This window comes from Dermacentor variabilis, chromosome 6 (assembly GCF_050947875.1).
Source record: "Dermacentor variabilis isolate Ectoservices chromosome 6, ASM5094787v1, whole genome shotgun sequence".
In the NCBI taxonomy this organism is placed as follows: Eukaryota; Metazoa; Arthropoda; class Arachnida; order Ixodida; family Ixodidae; genus Dermacentor; species Dermacentor variabilis.
The window spans coordinates 64,921,067-64,941,208 of NC_134573.1; the positions used below are offsets into that span (position 1 = coordinate 64,921,067).

General features: G+C 50.0%; 1 protein-coding gene across 6 annotated transcripts in view; it reads right to left on the reverse strand.

Moving 5' to 3' along the window:
• Positions 1–6,845, reverse strand: part of LOC142584813 (solute carrier family 41 member 1-like) — a 62,028-nt gene extending 55,183 nt beyond the window's left edge. For 3 of the 6 annotated variants that reach the window (XM_075695094.1, XM_075695093.1, XM_075695091.1), the window contains exon 1: positions 6,237–6,659. The gene's annotated coding sequence lies outside the window, so the exon portion shown is untranslated. Of the gene's footprint in view, positions 1–6,236; positions 6,660–6,681 lie in introns of those variants that run through there. The other 3 variants (XM_075695089.1, XM_075695090.1, XM_075695092.1) reach the window with 3 other exon arrangements.
• Positions 6,846–20,142: the final 13,297 nt, after the last annotated feature.

Genomic DNA, 20,142 nt, shown 5'->3' on the forward strand with positions numbered 1-20,142 from the left:
GGGACCCACAAACTGGTTCAAGTGGTATCTGCGAATTGAAGTGAATCAAGCTTGAATTACAGAGGTTCCAGTTTAATTACATCTTTTGCCAAGTCGTTTCTCGTAACAAATGCAAATCACGTGATGCGGTACATTTGTCACATTCACCTTTGCTGGTTTAGCAAGTCAGCGTACACTGAAACAGGCCTCTTATTTTAACATTAAACAGCTACAGATGCACTATTCTAAAAGCTCAAAATTTCTTAATTTATGTCCACCTTAAAGGATTCTTAAAGGATTACCAAAACATCTTGTAACCTAAGAAACGCGCTGCAATGAGTGCAGTGACTTTCAATTAACATTTCTGAAAAAGACCTAACACAAACAACACTATATTAAGTGCAATGTTTGCTTTCTTCGCTCACCCCCAACTTACGAGTTACTGTCAGCTGCGGTGGTGCCGATAGCAGTACCCTGCTTACTGCTCCTTTCATTTAAGGTAGGCAAAAAATTTTTATTCTAGGGTTTTAAGTACCAGCTCTACAGTCTGCTTATTAGGCATGCCACAGTGGGGATTAATTTTGACTAGTCGGAGTTCTTTGTTGTGCACCCAATGCATGGCACGAGTGACACAAGCACACTTTTGAAGGTTCCAAAGGCATTCTGCAGATACGGTCAGGCGGGATACGAAAGGAAATAGAATTTGAAGTATCAAAAGATTAAAATTATTACAAAGCCAAATTTTCGTCTTTCACTGAACTACAACTACAGGAGTCACTGTGCACATTTTGAGATCTAATAACATTGTTTATAAAGCCATAAATGTGTGCCCAGTCACAATTACATACATTAAATTCTCTATATCCCAGTATAAGGTCTACATAGCTAAACTGCTAAACATTTAAAATTAATTGCAACTATGTTTTGTGACAGAACTTGATGTGGCACTGGTAATAAATTGTTAGAAATGCAAATAATGCATTATAGCACAGAGAATTACTCTCATCAGACAAACACTGTTGTGCAATTAAGATAGCATACAGTACAGTTTTCTCCTACACAGAACGCCCAGTTAAAACTTGGCCACCAATATGAGCTCAGCTATCACACCGAGGCCTGCTGAACTGACCTGGGTAGTATATGTTTAGAAGGGTAAAGATGCGCCAACCAGCCCAGATCAGCACACTACTGTAGTTCATTCTAGTTCCTCATGCCACTTCTCTTCTGTTTCCTTGTGTTGTGAGGTCATTTGTTATAGGCGTTACCTTTCTCGCCACCGCACCGTGCAAGGCACGTCTCTACACAGAGGTCTGCTGACCGTCTTGTATACTTAAATTGCAGATATAGATAGTATGCCTTAAGGTTTGCCTGGCTCACTATACGATGGTCGTTTTGCTAATAAAGTTCAGGAACCTTTTTGTTACGTTGGCTTTAATATTACTCGGGTCTACCCTTTAACTTTGGCCATTACTGCTGATTTGGAATTGTGCACAGCCTGAGACATGAATGCTAGAAGACAGAAACACAGCACGATTTTACAAAAATCAAGCGAAATTAGAGTTTAACATACTAAAGTAAATCAGGGGACATAAGGGTGACCAAAGTGGATAGCTCTGTACCAAATCTGACCATGAGAGTCTCCTGAACATGTACCTAAATCCAATTAGTATGCAAGTGTTTTTGCATATTTCCTCCATCAAAATTTCAGCCACCACGGTCAGAAATTGAACCACCATAGCTGCTATCCATTGCGTTACAATGAGCTAACCTAACCTAACTCAACAAATTAAACTGGAATGTATTTTTACAGGGACAGGTATTTCCCTTGACTTTATTTCTTAATAGAGGCAACAGAGGTTTCATAGGGCTACTTAACTGATTGCCATTTTGAAATTCCCTGCAAATGTCAGAATAGCAACCCTCGAACTCCCTGCCTTTCAGTTCTTCGAATTTGGCTGCACAAAAGAAAATGTCTGTGCGAGAAACCACGTGGATGTTCATACTTTGACCAAACTGGCCAAGGCAGGAGAAAATGATGTATAGAACAGACGCCAGCATGTAAAACCTCGCCACTCATTGCTTCATGTGAACACACCAGGCAAACTTAGGAGACAGAACAATACTAGATAGGGGTGACTCAGGGACAAAGGGGGAGATATAAGATGCCTTCCACATGGCAACAGGTTTGCAAGGAATCTGCGTCAATGTGCGTTTCTCTATGCTACACGAAAATGAAATCGAACTGATAAATAGGTCAGCAGCTACGTGAGGTGCGTGTGAATAATTCATTTATTATGTATCTCTTTGTTGCAGCATTTTACCTTCGACCTTTCTGTGCCATGCTTTTTGTTCTTTGTCGTAATGCACATATGTGTATGTGAGTGTGCACATTTAAATATTTTTTTCACTACCTTTTGTTAAAATCAAAGCAGCTCAGCGAAGCTTGAGATGACACACTACAAAAGACTGCTGTGACGATTTCAATGGATAATGCTTTGGCATACATGGCTGCACGATTCATCAAGCACCATGCTGATAGCAGGTGCAATGTCACATTTATTAATGCCTCTGACAACTCTCTCAGTATGCCTCCATTGTAAGGCACAACAAAAATGCAGAACTGGGAAGGAAAATGCTTGCTGGTTTGAAATATCACACACATAAAAAAAGAAAGAACAAAATTTGATGGCACAATAGTGTCACAATAGTTATTTCTGTGCTTTCGTATCGCAAGCATTTATACTAGAGGCGTTAGAGTGAGGAAGTTGCAATAAGAGTAGACCACTAACAAGAGACTCTTTGGTCAAATTCACTCATAAGCTGAAGCAGTTGGGGACCTTGCCGTTAGCTTCCCAAACACAAATTTCCACGGTCCCTTTGTGCTTGACCTGAATGGAAGCTTGAGCTAGTTGGTTCGACATTAGAAACAGTATATCAGTGTGAAGGACGCGGACGAATGCAAGATGCAAGGTGCTGCGTTTATGTCTACAGCACCTGTATGTCTCTTGCGTCTTCCCTTGATCCATGTCCAGGGGTGGGACTGCCCAAAGTCATTTTGGACCAATTTTTGGAGCAAGTAAAATTGCATTTTCGAGTAGCTTGGAGTAGACAAAACTGCATTCTGGAGCACTTTAGAGCAGACTAAATTTCAATTTGGAGCAATTTGGAACAGATAAAATTACATTTTGAAGCAGTTTGGAGCAGGCCAATCTGAATTCTGGCAAATAATGGAATATGGCAGGGCACTTCGAAACCACTATAAAACACAAAATAGACGAGCATGAAGATAACATGGGAGGGTATGTCGAGAGACAACACACAGCATTCTTTCCCTATGTATAAAGGCGAGAACATCGGTGGAACTACAAGCGAACTATATATTCCTGTGTCGACGCTCATGAAGATAGTGGAAAATGTTCTTAAACTATGCGGTCCAATCAATGTGGTAATGTAATCTCTGGGTCACCATATGTCACCGCAGACCCAGAGAGCCGCAATCAACCCTGAGCTGGTATAACGTAAAGCTATTCCAATCTGTTTTTATTGCGAGAGCAATTATATGGACACTCCACATGCATTTCTACCATCGGTGTCACCGTGACGTTCTGTATAAAGTCCAAGAAAAGGAAACACTTTTCCGTGTTAGCCTTCAAGTTGAAAAATGGTGCTCAGAAACTGATATTGCTATAGTGTAAACTTCTAGATTGAGTTTTGCATGTTCCAGGCATCTCCTTCTTCGGATACTCTACGGCGAGCTCTTGCATACCGAAAACCTAACCGCTTCACCACAACTACCGATGACATAAAACGTGGGCTGACGTGGGTGAACACATGGAAATGCACATGGTGCTCTGCGCAAGACTGCACAACAAGTAAAGCTAGCGCGTCCATTGGTATCACTGGTGCCACGGTTTGCCACACAACTGTTGGGTGTGCAACTGGGATAATAAAACAGAGTATCTTCGAGAGCAAACATATATTTTTCAACGTACTGCCAGCACTTCAAGAAGTGCAAGTTTACTCCTTCACAACCTGCAGTGTTGCTAATTCCATCTTAAAGAGACAACTGGGGATTGGAATGACTTTCCAAAAGAATTGGTGAATATAACAGATTAGTGGCACTTTCTTTTGTTGTCGTACTGCATGATGTTTCGTTCTATGTGCACTTTCATTTTGCATTATGAAATGTTGTATATTTTGCCTCTTAATTTCATTGCCACTCATTTTCTTGGTCATGTCCTTAAACTATGTGAATTTTTTTTGTGCAGTCACCCCCCCCCCCCCCCCCTATTTTTTAAAGCAGTACCACTGCAGTCTCGCAAGAATAATACTAAAGAATAAATTTAGTGTGGCTGCAGTTGCATGGTGTAGGATGTGTTGGGCAGGGCTCATCTGTACACCACAAAAACTTTTCAAGTTACCACAAACCACTGATGTACGTGTTATTCATCCCGATACTGTGGTCTCGAGCCACACGATGGCCATGTTGCGAAAAACTGGACAGCCCCCAGAACTGGCTATATCTTTTTTTCACTTCTGTACATTCAACATTGTTAAGCATTTAGCATCCTAAAGGCAGCACACCTGCTGAGAGATGATCACAAACATGAGCACTGAATTACAACTGAGGGTTCATTGTTGTGTGAGAAGCATTTAAGGTTTTATGCTTGAATACAACACACACGTTTGAAATGAAGACGGGGGAGAGGTGGAAGGCCCAAGGGCCACATTAATGGGAGAAGAGCTTAAGACCAGCAACGTTAGATACAAGAAACAGTAACAAAAATCCAGAAGGCCCAGAACCAAGTTACACACAATTCTTGACTTCAGCTAAATTAGAGGCACAAGAACCCTTTTATTTTCCTGAAAAAACAACACTAAAGGGCAACTGACACTAGTGTCCCTCATCCTGTGAATTTTTAGCTCTCTGGAATGATAATTGCCCACCAACTAGCACACTAATACCTCCGGAGCATGATCAGGACTGGTCTTCTGCTGTCACTTTTGGGACAGGGGCACCTGTCTTACCTTCTCTCTTCTACTATTCCTTCATTAAAGGCTTTCTGCAATGTGACCACAATGTAGCCTGCAAACACTGCATCAACCCAGCATACATGACACCATGTGGCAACCACCCCTGTATTCATGACACATGAAGGATTCCCATTCAACATGCCCACAGCAGTACTCCTTGCGGTATGCATAATAAATTCACCACATTAAAAATGGTGTATAATTGACTATTTGTTGCACACTGGAGAAATTGAGGCTTCGTATCACTATCATCAGCAGCTATGCAAGCAAGGGGCTGCCCAAGGAAGACAGCTTGTTGATGGCCTAAATTACTGTAAAGCTTTGTCTTCCACATGAATCTCCTCGATAGCAGCATGCTACTTTCCAGTGGATGCAAACATTCCTTTCTGTAACGGATCCCCACAGATATGGCTAATCAACTTCCACTTGTTTAACAAAACGCTTATGTAGCTTATGGTACATACAGTGGGGCCCAGGCGACTCTTGGAGTGCTTATTGTTCAATATTTGCTGGTGAGAATGGAACTAATGAACTTTTTCAGCACTTGGGGGGTGGGTTTGGTAAGGAGGCCTCCAATGCTCACGAACATGCAACGTTTGGTATCTCTCGCTCAGTCTTTCTATTATGTCGTTCACAGAACAGCTCTAAGCGACAGTCTCTAGCTGCTTGAATTCCGGCCTCTTCTTCTCTCGCACTGATGCAGCGACTAATTGAACAAAGTTGCATAAGACAGGAGAGACGCTAACAGTGTTGTAGTGTGAAGTCTCTCGGTTAGTCTTGTTTCTTTTGCTTCGATCCAAGGAGGCAGCCCTGCGATTCAGTGGAATAGCTCCGCTGATGGCGAACTTATAAGGACATGTATGTGCTAAAACAACGTCTTCAACCCTCCACGACAAGATTAACGTCGCACTCAGGAGTTCAAAAGCGAAACCAGAAAGCAAAGCGAAGACAGTGGTGTTCAAGTAGCAGAAAAGTGGACAACAGAAGAACGGAACGGTGCAAGCAGCATCGTAAACTGTCACTTAACGGCCGACGCGCCAAGGCAACGAAAAGCAACAAAAGCGTGTTTCATGCCACGGCACTGATCACACATGTACGAGAGAGAGAGAGAGAGAGTGGTGCACGGTGCTGGTCGCCGGCGCGTACGCCAACAGGGCAGCAGCAGTAGCAGCAGCAAGCACAACGAACATCCAAGGATCGCGCGGTGATCCGCAACTACTCACTGTGGCACATCTTGTCGGGCATTGTTAGAAACGTTGTTGTTGCAAGGTGTCCTAGGCGTGCAGATGAATCGGGTTGCTACCGAGAACAAGTGCAGGTGACAGACTCGCAGCACCGGCAATGCTGCCAAGAAATCGCGCCGCCGCGCTCAGCTCAAGGACCTCCTGTGCGAAGGAAACGCGAGAGATCGCAAAGATGCACGCCACGGCCACCGCTTGACCGACGTGTCAGGGGCGGAGCACCGTCGCTCCAAACGTGCACAGTGCGCACTGCACGCAGCGAAACCTCGAAGAGCGACGGTCAACCTGCAGGGACCTCGCGGCAGCCCAGTCAGCTGCATTTGCACTTTCGCGGAGCGACAACTGTTACCGCCGCTCTCACACCCAGTCAGAGCCGCCGTGGCATTTGTCTACGCCATATGGAAGAATGTGATGAGCCTCTGCTCACCTAAGCACGGCTGTCGGGCCACCTGTTGCTCTCCCTCGACGCAGGGCCTCGCTCACAACGCCCGACAAATCACTCGGGAAGGGAAACCCCTGACCGCCCACAACAGCAGAAAGCGGCTGCTGCTGCGTGCTGCGCTGCTGAATCAACGTGAATGGCTGGCTTGTCTTGCTTTGTTTTCGTTTCATTCAAATGACGTCACTAAAAAAACTTCAATCACCCGCTTGTTGTCAGCTGCAGTGTTTCATAAAAAGAATGAAAACCTCGTTAATAAAATGAAAACTAAGTAACCGGACCGACTGGGCGTAGAAATTGTACAAAAAAAATTTTTTTTGGTTTGCTGCCTAGCAACGCGTGCGGTGTCGTGGATAGTCGTGGCCATGTCTCGTGCAACATATGTCGTGCCTAGGAACTATAATCGTACAAAGCACGAGACGAGTTGTTCTACTAACTCTATGGCACGAGACTATGGTGTATGGAATGGGGCAGTGTGAATGGGGCGATGGGGCAGTGTGAACAATGGAAGAACTGGGAACTATGACTGTGGTACAGTGGCTGTAACTGTGGTACATGGAATGGGGCACTGTGTCATCTGTACGGGAAAACAATGGAAGAACTGGGGACGCTTCTGCGATGACGCCACCAGTAAGCGCTGCGATCGACCGGCGTGCCTAGCGCGCGAAATTTAAACATATTGTGCAAAACTTACTGCATCTATAAACTAAAACGCTCTCAAAACACAACTGAAATTCTTATAATTTGCAAAAAAGAAATAAATAATACAAACTGTTAAGATACATCGATAACGCCGTCTATGCTTGCACGTTTCCGACTACAGATCATGCAGTGTTCCTGATCGTCTGCTCAGCATTGGCTCAGCGTTTCGGTTGCAGAAGACGAACAAGCACTCGCCTGCTCGTTCCGTTCGGCAAGCACGAAAGACACGAGGATGAAAAGCCCCGAAAGAGCACCTGCACTGTGCCTGGTCGGTTGCACGGGATTCCTTTCATTTTGTATCGGCCAGAAAAGTGGTCGCCAGGTTTCACTGAAGAAAAAAAAAACTGCTGTGTGTCGGATTCAGCCGCTGACGTTTATATTTCGCTCCGTAAAAGGGCGCCGAAGGGCAATAATGCAGCCAATGTTCTCAATGTGCCCGATCTGAAGCAGCCCGGAGTTGTGGTCGTTATGCAGGCACTTCAATGCACGTGCGCGCGCGCACGCACGCACACACGAAGTACGTTTGCAAACTCACAGCAAGCAATCGGCGAATTGCAAACACACTTGCATGACATCCACGACAACCATAACTGCCAATCTCGGAGGCCCTTGTTGCACCATTATTTTTCCTCTTGCCAGCAATGGCTCCAGGCTGCAGCGAAAGATGGCGCTGCAGTAGACCGGCGTGCCTCAGCACTCCCGGTTGTCATCGCAAATAGAAACACGTTTTCGCCGCGAGACGATAGACTACCCGATTCCAGTATAACGAGACGTTCGTTTGAGCCACGGTTTGAGCAATGCCTTGAGGGATCGCCAGCCGTTTGTGCGCAGGCGCGAGAGAGAAAATTTGGGGGCTTTTGCTCTTTATGACTTCGCCTAGGCACTATAGAGGAGGTTTTTTAGCGCGTGTTGTAGGCGTTTGTCCCTAGGCTTTGCGGAGTGGGGTCGAGTTTGTTTACGCTTGGACGCTTTCTGCTGGCGCGGTAAAATATGCAAAGCAGCGGTTACTGACGCCCGATCTGGCGACCGCTGTGTCGGACAGACTGTCTCGCACCTGCGGCGCTCGTGCTAAACCAGTCGTGGCGGATCATAGCTTTCTCGCGCCTTACGGCGATGTACCTTGTAAATAACTTCACAGATGTTTCTATGGGAGCCGTAGCGACCGTAGTAGAGGCCGGGCCGCATAAATTGAAAATCTAGAAGCCGGAGCGCCTTAGCAACCGCGATTGAACGCAAGTGGCTGACAGGCCGCCGATGACTATGTCTGACTCAGCACCAGCGTTGCAGGCGCGAGAAAGTCTGTCCGACGTACAGTGGCGTAGCAACAGCTTGTGTGGGCCGGGGGGCCGTGGGCCCCGGGTGCACGGGGCCAGCAGGGGGGGGGGGGTGTCATATACGTCTGAAGACACCCGAAAATTGTCGATATCCTCGCCTTCCTCGACTACACCCCGGGGGGGGGGGGGAGGTGACAGAAGAGCTAAGGGTTCCGGGTGCCAGACGACGTAGCTACGCCACTGCCGACGTACCTTCAGAGGCAAAGTTCTGACTCGTGTTGCAGAAGTCGCGGGGCGCGGTAGTGCGTCACAAGCTGGTGGCTGGACATAATTATATTCAATCGTGTTTTTTCTAATTGTAACAACATGTCATTATTTCGCGTTATTCGCGGCGCCTACAGGGCACCAAAGCGGCAATGGGGACACCAAAGCTAGAACCCGGACTGATTCGTGGGTTCCATCCAATTTCTCGGAGTTCTGCGCAAGAAAGGCGCTTCAAGTCTGTGGGAGGGATAGCTATGGTAGTGTTACAAGCTCTCATTGTTATGAATGTAGCAAGTTTGTCTATATATATATATATATATTACCAGCAGTGCCTCTATGTCTGGGGACCCGGCATAAAACGATATGCTGGTTAGATGCATACATCGTACACAGAAACGAGAATAGATCATTTACTACAGGATTGTTATCTCTTCGCAGAGACAAAGCTCTGATAACGCTTAGGGAGGAGGAGGAATAAACTTTTATTTTGGAAACAGTATTCCGGGGTAAGCCCTGGTTCCACTCTCGGTGGGAGGTCTCCTCATTCCAGGAACCCTCGCCTTCGCTGCCTCCTTGTCCCTGGCGACGAGGCGTCGTTGTTGTTCCAGGTCCTCGGAGACGAGCTTGGCCTCCGACGTTTCTATGAGGCCTTCGCTTTGTCTGGCGTCGCAACATTCTCTCGGTTAAGGCAATGCGTCTTTGTCTAGATGCCATGGACATTCGATGATCAGGTGCGCTAAGGTGTCCGGTACGCCGCACATTGGGCAGTGGTATCCTTGTAGCGTTGGGTATAGTCTATGCATGATGATTCCGTGGATGTAAGTATTACTTTGCAGTCTTCTGAGTGTAGTGCTTTCTTCTTTGTTGAGCTTTGGGTGAGGTGGTGGGTACACCCTGCGTTCCAGCCTGTGATATTTCAGCCTGCTCTGCTGCGATATTTGAAGGCTACTGGATTGAGTCAGCGACTATGATCCGGACTGAGTGACTGAACGATATCCCCGGTGGACTTTCTCTTCTTCTTTTAATCTTTCCGTCCACCTTTCCCTTTCCCCAGTGTAGGGTAGCCAACCGGGCTCAGTCCTAGTTAACCTCCCTACCTTTCCTTATCATTTGCTCTCTATCTCTCCCCCAGCCTGTGATGTTGAAGGATCCCTGAGTACGTGATGGGTACGGTCTCTGCCTCCGCTGACGCAGACCGGGCGTCTCGAGAGTAGGAAGGGTTGGCCCGGCAGGTGTGGCCTCGGGCCGCGGCATGTGCCGCTTCGTTCCCCTCCAGCCCCTCGTGCCCAGGAACCCATGTCACGCTGGTGTAGGGGATCAGAGTATTGCGGTGCTTCAATATCTTCAGTGCTTCTGTCGACACGCGACCCTTAGCTAGAGTACACTCTACCTTAGCGTAGTTCCTGACGGCTGCTTGAGAATCGGAGAAGATGACAGCTGCGTCCATGCACGTGGTAGTTGCTAGGGCGATCGCCGTCTCTTCTGCAGTCTCGAGGTTTTTTGTGCACGGAGTGTGGCAGACGCTAGCTCTCTGCCCTGAGAATCTACGACGCTCAGGGCATAAGCGTTTCTTTGCGGGTATTTGGCTGTGTCGGTGTATCTGGCGTCCGGATCTTGCCTGTGTCTTCGCCATAGAGCATCCACTCGGGCTTGTCTTCTTTCCTTGTGGTACGTGGGGTGCATGTTGCGTGGAATTGGGGCTATGCACAGGGATTCGCGCAGGTTTGAAGGAATTCTTTCTTTTCGGTCCGTGGTGGCTATTGGCCTCGAGCTCCACCACTGGAAAAGCTGGCGCCACCTTCGGCGTGACGTGCTAGGAGGGATCACGTGGACATAGCGGCCGCGCCGGCTGCTTCGAGAGCGCCGAAGCGAGCTGAAAACGAGAGTTTAAATTCCCTCGTACGCTGTGGTCCTCATTTAGTGGCGAGATTTTCCCGCTTCGAGTGTCTCCTTTACAACGCTTGAAAGCACTACAATAGGTAGTGGCTGCCTTTGAAGGCGCGCAACATGGTAGGCTACTGCTCGGTGCAGCAGGGCCGGACGCACGTAACGGAGGCCGGTGGCAGCCTTATTCACACGTAGCCGCAGGACAAGAAGCTGCGTGAAGCTTGGCTCGCGAAACATAAAACCGGCAAACAGTCATCGGCTACAACTCGGGTATGCAGCAAGCACAGACGCGAGGAAGATTTCTGCTACGGCGCCCGGTCTGCGATGTTCTGAAAACGCGCACTGAGACGCTCGCCCGAGTCTGCTGCACGACTAATGTTATGACGGTTTGGTCTATCAACTTGTCGATGATATAGATACTGGCAAGTTCAGTGGAGTGGAAAGGCAGCGGTAGGAAGCACATTTAGAGAAGCATGGCGTATGGTCATGTTTGTGTTATGAAATAATGCACTGGATTACGAAAAAGGAGCAGCGGGAAATTGCACGCTGAGAACACCGATAAACATACAGTGCGACGCAACTCGAAAAATAATATTGAAAGGTCAAAGAATATAGAAGAAAAAAAAAGATTGAATCGTCGTGACGGCACATCATAGTCCCTGTAGGCGTTGAAGTCTCTACAATGAAGTTATTTTTGAACAGCTCTGATAGCTCCCACGCAACAATGGTTGCTTGTATACTGTCAAATGCTCATATTCTGCGGCCTAAAGCTCATGGCACTGTGCGAGAACGCGCGCGCGGAGAAAGCGAAACAGTGCGCGGACAAGCATGCAGACGCGCAGTCGGTCGCTGCGAATCTGCGCGATCGCTGCATTGAGGCTTCTTTCTATTACGCTTCATTTAGTTATACAAACACTATAAGAACATATTTCACATAGCTTGCTCTCAGCGTTTACCTACCTTTCACGCAAGAAGCCGGTTCGGGAGACTCCATCGCGGCGACCGCGCGCAGTGGCGTTCACTGTACGTATTCGGTAAAGCGATAGCGTCTTAAACGATTGTGTGCTTTCAGTTTGCCCAAGATTATTATTTAGACAGTAAACAACTTCTCACGTTTCGAAAGTACTTACAGAAATGTCCGGGAGAGCTCGCGCGTGGTGTTTATAGTGAGCGCTGACAGCAAAACCTATGAGGGGCGCGCCGCGTGATCCCTCATACTACGCCAGCGAGGCGCTTCCGATAGATGGCGACTCCGTAACTCCTCGCCGCCTATAAAGGTTTCACCGTAGCTCAGCCGTTGCAGCACTGATCTTCCGGTGGGCGTGAGCTTCGGTCGTTCTAATTGACAGGCTTTGTGAGCTTCAGCTAGTTCTTGCCAGGTGTTGCGTACGCCCATCTTGAGAAGTCTCGTAGTCGAAGCCGTAGATCGTAGGTCCAGGGCGATTTTGATGGCTTTCCGTATTTGAATGTTAATTTTTTTCTACCTCTACATTCTTCAGCGCGAGGTAGGGCGTGCCGTATGTTATTCGACTGGTGAGTTGTGCTTTCATCACGCGTAGCGTGTGTTGTTCTTTAAGTCCGCTTCTATGGCTTGCAACTCTCCTGACGAGATGCGTGAGCTGTGATAGCGTTCGCTGTAGTCGCGGGAGGGTGGCCGCCCCGGACCCATCTTTGTGTATGTGTAGCCCTAGAACTCGTAGGGTTTCCACTTTTGGAATGGGCGTTCCATTGAGGGTGACGTTAGGATCGGGTTCATCGTAGCCGGGTGGTCTGCCTCTCGTTCTTGACTTGAGGACGAGGTGTTCGGACTTCTCGGTAGCACAGCGGAGGCCGCATTTGTGCAAGTAGCTCTCGATGGTATCTACTGCTTCCTGTAGGCGTGTTTCTTGTGTTCCAGTGTTTGAGGCCCTTGTCCATAACGTGATATCATCTGCATAGAAAGCATGTCTTACGTCTGGTATCGCGTCGAGGAGGCTGGGTAGTTTGATCATTGCGACGTTGAAGAGCAACGGCGATATGACCGAACCCTGCGGGGTGCCTTTGCTCGGTAGTCGGAAGCTGTCGCTCCGCAGGTTGTATATAACAACTGTGGCCGTGCGGCCCGTGAGGAAATTCCTGACATAGTCGTATGTCCGAGAACCGCAGCCCAGGTCTTCGAGATTGCAGAGGATAGCTTCGTGACTGACGTTGTCAAAAGCTCCCTTTACGTCGATGGCTAAAATCGATGATTTGCTTCTGGTACTCAGGTGGTCAATGAGGTCTTCCTTGAGTAGAAGGAAGACATCTTGCGTTGGGGGGACAGGTTCTGCCTGAAACCGAACATAGTGTTTGGAAAATACCCGTTGTCTTCGAGGTACGAGGTTAGCCGGTTGTGAATCATATGCTCGAAAAGTTTCCCTACGCACGAGGTAAGGGAAATTGGGCGCAAATTCTCGATGCTGAGCTGTTTATTTGGTTTGGGGATCATGCTAATCTCCGAGTGCTTCCAGGCTGCCGGTAGCTTTCCTTTCTCCCAGTATGCATTGAAGTACTGGAGCAGGGCTGCGGTAGCCTGCTGCGGAAGGTTCCGAAGATGCTTGTTCATTCATGATCCGATCTTTGCCCGGGCTGGTGTTTCTGATGAGCGTCGATAGTGCTGCAGAGAGTTCAGCATGCGTGAAGGGTTGGTCAAGGTCGGGGTTTGGTTTCCCACCGTAAACTTTGTCATGTGCCGTCGTATTAACGGCTGGGTCGCCGCACAGCTTCTTCCGAATTTCTCAGAGGAGGTTCTCTTCCGATCCGGCGTGGTTATGCACGAGCCTACAGAGGTTCTGTCGCTGCTGCGTCTTCGTAGGGCTGTTGTCGAGAAGGGCGTGCAGGAGATGCCACGTCCTCTTTGTGCTCAGGGTTCCCTGGAGTTTGTCGCAAAATGTGTACCAGTTCTGTCTTCCTAATCTCTCCGCGTATGCCTGTGCTTGCTCGGTGAGGAGGGCAATTCGCTTCTTTAATTTCTTGTTTAGCTTCTGTCTCTTCCACCTCTTGAGGAGAGCTCTTCTGGCTTCCCAGAGGTGCAGGAGGTGCGTGTCGACGGCTGGCACTACTTCATTCAGCTGTATTGTTTTCGTGTGGCGTTCTACCGTGTCGAGGACTTTCTTCCGCCAGTCATATATGTTCTCGATGGTGGTCTCGACATTTAGCACGTCTCTGAATGACTTCCACTCCGTTACCCGGGCCATTCCAAGCCTAGCGGGCTTGCGAGTGTGAGCCATGGTTAGTTGGAGGATGTGGTGATCGCTGCCCAGGGTTTCTGGGAGTCGACTCCATTCTGCCGAGGGCACTTTTAGCGTGAAGGTGAGATCCGGGTTTGTGTTTCTGGAGACACTATTACCTATCCTCGTTGTTTGGAGTGGGTCATTCCACATGGTGAGTCTGTGCTGTTGTGCAGTGTCGTGCACTCGGGCTCCTTTCTTCGTGGTGGTCTGGTATCCCCAGGCCGTGCGTGGGGCGTTGAAGTCCCCTACTATAACGACTTGATGACCATCGGTGCGCTTCTTATTTTCTCGGACAAGGTGGTCGAAGTCTGAAAGGGGGTCTCTGGGAGGGCTGTACACACTGACTACGAATACGCTCTTGAGCGATTTCCTCTCCGGTATGATTAGGGAGTCTAAATATAATTGCCGTTTGTATTTTTTATTTGCCTGATGTGCTTTACATCCGACAATAGTGCATTGGCCTCAGCCTTATAAATGCTTGTTTCCGAATTCAGAACATCAGACTCCGAGAAGGATGGTCCTACTGCTGCGTAATACACGCCGGAATGTGATCTTGATGTGTCAGAGTAATACTCGGGGCACGAGTATTGACGCGTGTACTTATCTTTATCGGGCGACCACGTTTCGCCGCCTAACAAGTGTTATCGCACAGCGCAGGATGCGCCTGCAAAAGAAGTTTCTGGAATGGTATCGATGGTGTTAACGCGGATCCCAGCGGTTAATCTGGAACATTCGACGACTGATCTATAAAAGCCGACGCGCTTGACCCGCTGATCAGATTTTCGACGATCGCCGACCGTGTTCGCCGCTATCGTTGTGCTTTAAGTGTAGCCTGGTTTGTGGGCACAGGTTCGCTCAATAAAAGATAGTTTTGCCTTTTACAGTATTGCTACTGCGTTCTTTGACGTCACGACCACGTGACAGTATTTTGCCTAAAGTTAAAGAAAGTGCATGTTAATATGTTCCTCGGGGGCGTCTTCTCAATAAATGATGTGTCACATTCTATAAGCTGCCACTGCCACGGTGGTAACAGCTTTGCTGGAGGTATCAGACGATGTTCAAGGAGTGTTGACCCCGCTTCATCGCTGAGAATCCGCACACGCAACGAGAAAAGCTCACTCGCTGCAGGTCGATTACGAAAAAATGTGGCACATGTCGCATCGTTTGTACTTGAGTGAGAAGGATGATCAGCGTTTGAGTGTACTTTCAAAAAGCACGTGAAACTAGCGTACAAACTTTGCAGTTGGAGTGACCACTCATTGGATTCAACATAGAGACTTTGCACAGGGCTTGTTCTGAAGGCTCCTCTGGCAAGTCGGAAGCCTATATGGTGCACAGGATCTAATATTTTTAGGGCACTCGGTGTAGCGGACTGGTAAACTAGGGCACTGTAGTCCAAAGGCGAACATACGTGGCTTTTGTATGAGTTAAAGAGGCACTTCCTATCGCTGCCCCATGTTGTGCGTGCCAGAATTTTCAGCCGGCTCATTGTCTTTAAGCATTCGACCTTGAGGTGCTCTATGTGGGCAACAAAGGTTAGTTTGGAATGAAGTATGATGGCCCAAGAAGTTGTGCGCAGTAGTTATAGATGTATGCTCTCCGTACATTTGGAGATTGAGTTCTGGGACTAGCCCTTCTTTCTATTACAAAAAGAACACAAGAGCTTTCCCGGGGGTTAACTTTAAACCCATTTTCGTCTGCCCACTTAGACACCTTGTTCGTTGTACTTGCCTCATGCACACTATATGGTTACAGGATTTGAACCCTATTTGTACATCGTCGACATAGACGGAATAAAAAATGGCTGGTGGTAGTGAACTTGGGAACGTGTTCATCTTCACAATGAAAAGCATGCAGCGCAGCACGCCTCCTTGGGCTGCACCAGTTTCTTGCGTGAAGGGACGGGGTAACACATTGCCGCTTTTGACGCGTAAAGTACGATCAGCCAAATCGATTTATTACTTGAAAGAAGGGGGTACCAGAGAAACACAAATGGCGCGAGAACAAGGAAAAGCGTTAGACACGAACGGATGCCTTATTATGCAGCTTTATTACGTTCAGCCTGTTCCCGCGGATGCCCATTGTCGCAGGTCTCACAGGATTCCGTAGCGCCACGTTGTGCCGCTGTGTCGTACGCGTTTTCCATATCGAGAAATGCAGATAAAAAGAATTGTTTATGTACGAATGTGTCTCAAATGTACGCTTCGATGCGCACGAAATGGTCCCTTGTAGACCGGTCTTCTCTGAATCCGCATTGATAATGATCAGGCATTTTGTTGCATTGAAGGAAATATTGAAGACAGCGGCTGATCATTTTTTTTCGAACACTTTACAAGGCAACTTGTGAGTGCCATCGGGCGGTAACTTGCCAGTGAAGCTGCGGGTGCTGCCTGAACCAGCCTCGCTCCGTCCGGAGGGTCCGCAGTGGCCGACCTTGAGAGTGGCGCCGTACTTGACACCGGCCCAAAGGGCGCCGCACAACTGGCAGCGCTTGCTGCCTCCGAGGTGGGCGGTGCTTCGCTGGCAGCGACTCGTGATGCCGTTGGTCTCCCTGCGGGCTGGACTTCTGAAGTGACAGTCGAGGGTGCAAGGCAGATCCTGAGGCGAGGCCTAACATGGTCCGAGTGCCGGTGCCATATGTGGTACCTTCCGGCACGTGGACGAGCAGCGATAAGGCACTGGCAGGAGATACAACCTGTCCGGCGGACCAGGGCGGGCCAGGACGGACGTTTCTGGCGAAGACTGGAGCTCCCGGCTCCGGCAAAGGCCCGGGACGGCGCCTTCGGTGTCAGCCAGTGTCTGCTTCAGCTGCTTCAGAAACGCTGTGGATTGGAGGTCCGGCTGCAAGAGGTCCATGGGTGTCTTGACCATCCGGCCCAGCAGGAGCTCACAGGGGGCACGGCCAGTGACATTGTGGGCGTGGTCCGGTACAAGAACAGTACCCGGGCAACCTGCGTCCGGAAATCTCCAGCCTGACTCTTCTTGAGCTTGCCCTTGATGGTCTGAACCACCCGCTCGGTTGCACCGCTTGAAGCAAGGTGGTATGGCGGAACCATCATCCTGCGGATTCCGTTCTTAGTCAGCCAGGCCAGGCGCTCTGTGCTGGCGAAAGCCGGACCATTGTCGGACACGATTCCGTCCGGCAACCCCTGGGCGGCGAAGAGCTATCGCAGCGCCGCAATGGTCACGCTTACTAATGGAGTGGTGACATGCAGAACTTCCACCCACTTCGAAAAGACATCCACTACCACCAGGAAGTAATGGCCCTTGAAGGGCCCCCAAAATTCACCTCCTAGGGTCTCTGTGGGAGCTGCCAGGGGGTGATCTCCACATGACCTGAGGCCCGCTGATGCTGCATCCAGACTTGGCAGCGTTGCACCATGTGAGAAATGTCCTGTTCCAGGCCAGGCCACCAAACGTGGGACCGGGCCACCATCTTTGTCTTTTCCACGTCAGGATGACCCGCGTGCAGCAACTGCAGGATCCTGGAGCGGAGGATGGGATCACCATGCACCCTGAGCCCCACAGGAGGCAGCCCTGCTGCAGGCTCAGCTCGGTGGCCTTGTTGCTGTAGGCCCGCTGAACCAAGTCCTCCTCTCGGCACATCGCCTTGACCACCTGGGACAGGACTGGATCCCGGCTGGTCGTCTGCGACACCGCAAGTCTAGAGAGTACCTCCGGGTAAGCGTGCTCCAGCATAAAAATTTCAGCAGGCTCTGGAACAGCAGCAGGCGCCTATGGCAGGGGCAGGCAGCTCGGGGCATCAGCAGGTCTCAGGTCCTTTCTTGGACGGTAGACCAGCTGGTAGCTGTAGGCTGTCAGCCTCAAGGCCCAGCGTACCACTCGAGGGGATGCCTTCACGGGAACCGCCCTGTCAGGCCCCAGTAGCCCCAACTGCAACGGCTTGTGGTCCATGACCACCTCGAATTTCCAGCCCCACGAATACTAGTGAAAGTGCTTGACCCCGAACATGAGGGCAAACGCTAAGCGCGCGTACTGGAAGAGCCCCAAAGTTGTCGATATCGTGATATACTTCCGGGAGGCATCCTTTAGCACCAGCTGCTGGTAAGCATCTCTGAGGTCGAGCTTGGTGAACTTCTGTCCCTCGGACAACGCTGACCAGAGATCTTCAATCCGGGACAGCAGGTACTTTTTGCTGGTAGCGATGGGATTGATGGTAACTTTTAAATCCCCGCAAATCCTCACACTGCCGTCTCGCTTGAGTACTAGGGCGATGGGAGCGGCCCAACTCTTGCAGCTCCTTAGTGACCCCATCTTTCAGGGCGAACGGCAGTGGGCGAGGCTAGAAAAAATGAGGTCGGCCGCCCTCAGGTACATAGATGACAGCCGTCGTGCCGGCGAATGTGCCCACCCCTGCTTGGAACAGGGACTGGAAATCGGTACTGTGGCAGATGAACACCCAGTGCGTGAATCCAGTTTCGGCCCAGCAGAGTCGGCGACGACCGTTTGGTTAAGCAAAGGGGAAGGATTGCCTCCCTATCGCCAAAGCGAACGGTGACCTGTGCCTGACCCTGGACCTGGGAGAGCTGCCCGGAGTAGCTGCGCAGCATCACGCCCGAAGCCTCAACGGACACACCGGGGAAGGTACGCTTGAACAGTTTCCCAGCCATGACCGACACGCTGGCTCCTGTGTCCAGCTCCATGGAAATCGGGTGCCCGCAGACTTCGACGGTCAGTATGTACGGCGGAACAGACGGCGGTACAAGGCCTGTGTGCCACATGTCTGAAATCGACGGGCCTTCGGCCACGAAGTGGAGCTTGGCCGCGGAAAAACTCGAGCCTGCTACCGCACGCCCCCGCCGCGTACCCTTGCGACGACTACCCTGGCCACGGGCTTGTGTGGTACCTGGGCTTGAACCAGGCTGCTGCTGCTGTCCGTTGTTCGTCCTTCCCCTTCGGCATACCCGTTTCAGGTGCCCAGTTTTCCCGCACGGGAAGCATTGTGCTTGGGAGAACTGGCACTGTGAGGGCGAGTGGGCACCACCACAGCGACTGCTGCTACTGCCATTTGTCGTCATCTTGTTGACCACCACTTCCGCCAACAGTGAGCCCGCCGCACGTGCAATCTCGCCGGTGTCCTTGACCGTAGCGTCCATCGCCACCACTGCCTTCCCGGCGTCGTCCAGCGAGGGGTCGGGAAGCTCCTGGAGGCGTGTCTTCATTGATGGATGGATTGAAGAATAACTTTATTGAGGTCCCTCGCGCGCGCGATTAACGCGCAGCGGGCTGCTCCCACGTTGGGACAGAGAGGCCATGCCTCTCGGCCGCGTCGCGGGCCCGATGGACAGCCCAGAGCTGTGCTTCAAGGTCCGAGCTGCATAGAGTTCGGTTCCACTCTTCCTTTGTGGTCCAGTGGGCAACCCCAGAGCATGTGAGCAAGACTAGCTATGTCTTTACAAAAGCGACACGCATTGTGAGTGTGCGTGTCCGGAAAGATATTGTGCAGGAAAACCGGGCATGGGTAGGTGCCCGTCTGAAGCCGCCTGCACGTGGCTTCTTGTGCTTTATTGAGTGCTTTGTGAGGTAGTGGCATGGTTCTCTTGGCTAACTTATATTGCTGGGTAAGATCGTTGTAGCGACGAGGGGGTCGCGCTCACTCTCCCATCCTGCCGAGAGGGAGTCCCGGCTCGCACGGTGAGTTAGGCCTCGTGCGGCCTCGTGTGTCCTCTCGTTGAGGTTAGGGAGCGGCCCCTCCAATGGTCCCATGTGTGCCGGGAACCAATTGATGTAGTGTGGGGTGAGGTGTTGAGTACCAAGTATACGGCCGACGGTCGGGGATATGCTTCCTGTTCAGAAGGACAGAATCGCCCTCTTGGAGTCGCAGTATACCAAACTTTTACCGTCTTCTAGGAGTACAAGGCTGATGGCCGCCTGCTCGGCCACCACAGGACTATCAGTGCGGGCCGTGCATGCGTTGATAACCGTGCCATCTTTGTTGACCACCGCTGCTGCTTGGCTCGTCTGTCAGGATATTTGGCTGCGTCCGCAAATCAGCTTGCTTTCCCGGAGGCGGCTACCTGTCGGAGGAGTGCTTTGGCTCGAACAAGTCT